This window comes from Elephas maximus, chromosome 4 (genome assembly GCF_024166365.1).
Source record: "Elephas maximus indicus isolate mEleMax1 chromosome 4, mEleMax1 primary haplotype, whole genome shotgun sequence".
Lineage (NCBI taxonomy): Eukaryota > Metazoa > Chordata > Mammalia > Proboscidea > Elephantidae > Elephas > Elephas maximus.
In genome coordinates, this window is record NC_064822.1 from 115,390,341 (window position 1) to 115,392,402 (window position 2,062).

The 2,062-nt window shown below is 37.7% G+C and overlaps 1 pseudogene; it reads right to left on the minus strand.

Moving 5' to 3' along the window:
- Positions 1 to 502: 502 nt before the first annotated feature.
- Positions 503 to 1,441, minus strand: LOC126075592 (olfactory receptor 6C2-like; annotated as a pseudogene).
- Positions 1,442 to 2,062: the final 621 nt, after the last annotated feature.

Below are 2,062 nucleotides of genomic sequence, written 5' to 3' on the forward strand. Positions count from 1 at the left end.
ATGGACCAGAAAATAATCCAGAAATATCTTGAAAATTTTAAAATGAAAGGGGAGCTCTGGAGTACAAAATTTTGTCCTGTACCACATTTTAAGCTTCAGTAAATAATTTTTAATTACTCTTGAAAAATCGGAGGTTAGACAATGAAGTGTTCTCAGATGGAAAATGTTCCTTGGGCTTTAGAATTCACATCACAAGTAGGCCATATGGCCACAGAATTGGATTTTATTTGTTTGATTTCCGTTTTACAACATTGGGTACCGTGCGAATCTAGTCTTAGATGAATGCATTAATGGTAAAACGAAAGCGAATAGATACGAAAGAGAACTGAGTGCCTTGATTTTTTTTTTTTTTTTCCCTAATTATGAGAGAAAAATGTTCACAGGGATAGGTAGTTTGACAAATCTACAGAATAAAGGAAGTTTATATTTGGCAAATTCATGTAAAACTTTCACGGGTTATCTAGATTTAAAAAAAACTTACCCTGAAAACATCCACAATCTCTTACTTCTTTATGAGAAATGCAATCCTTTTCACGGTGTCTTTGAAGGCTTCCTTTACCTGCTTGTTTTGTAGTGTATAAATGAAAGGATTAAGCATAGGGACAACTGAGGTTAAGAGCAGCCCCACCACCTTATTAAGGGCTACTCCTTCCTTTCCTGAAGGTTTAATGTAGGTGAAGATGGAACTGCCATAGCTCATGGAAACCACAATCATGTGAGAAGAACAGGTGGAAAAGGCCTTTTTCCTTTGTTGGGCAGAAGGGAATTTTAGAATGGTGCTGATGATGTATGTGTAGGAGAGAAGCACACCCAGTAGGGTAGAAATCAGTGTTAGCACAGCAAAAGCCAAAACAACCTTTTCTATAAGCTCTGTGTTGGAACAGGTGATCTGTAGAATAGGATATGCATCACAAGCAAAACTATCAATGAGATTTCAGTCACAGAATTCCAGCCGGAGACCCATGCCAAGAGGGGGGACAATAATCAACAGGCCAGCAATCCAGTAGCAGAGAAGGAGTGTAGTGCAGAACTTGTTGTTCATGATGGTTGTGTAATGTAGGGGCTTACAGATGGCCACGTAGCGATCATAGGCCATGGCAGCAAGGAGAAAAAATTCAGTTGCTCCAAAGAGGATAACAAAAAACAATTGTGAGGCACAAGCATTATAGGTACAGGTTTTATCTCCAGTTGTCAGGCTGTACAGGAATCTGGGAATACAGACAGAGGTGAATGAGACTTCTAAGAAAGAGAAATTTCAGAGAAAAAAATACATGGGAGTTTGAAGATGGGAATCCAAAAGTGTGAGGGTGATAATTGTCATGTTCCCAGCCACACACAAAAAGTAGGTGAGAAATAAAAATACCAAAAGCACGATTTGTAATTTTGGGTCCTCCGTCATCCCCAGCAGGATGAATGTTGTTATCACTGTGTGATTTGTCATTACCTCCTGTGTCAAGTCAAAAATGATTGGACTTGAAGACACAAGCAACATAAGACGTTAGCACGGAGCATGAATGAAAGACGCAATCAGTATTAATGTAATGCATTTGGCATTTGGATTATGGAATTTTACTGGAAATATTTAAATATGAACCAAAGGCTTATAATTCCCTTTTACAGATGTCAGATGAAAACACACAGCAGGAATCAGGTATCTCGTTTCATACGGTGTTTCTCCTTATCATTGCCTCAGGACATAGGTCTGATCAATGTTACAGATTATTCCATTATTCTTGACATTTTTTTCTTCTGCCTCCTTTTTCTTTGCTTTTCCCGGCCTTCTTTTCAGCTCCACTTTTGTAACAGAGAAGAATTTGTCAAGGAGTATTTTATTCTGGTCTCTGGCTGTATTTTGAAATAAAATAACTGAAAAGGGCTGGATAATAGCTTTGCACTTAGAATGATCCCGAATTAGGAACAAAAAGTTTAAAATACAAAGGTGTATCTTTGTTGTGTATTTTCTGCTTTTAAGTACATGAAAGCACTTTTAAACCAGTAAAAGTGTTTTTTAGGTAGAGGGTTTCCTGAAGATTTACAAGAAACCTTTTCCTGGGATCTGAGA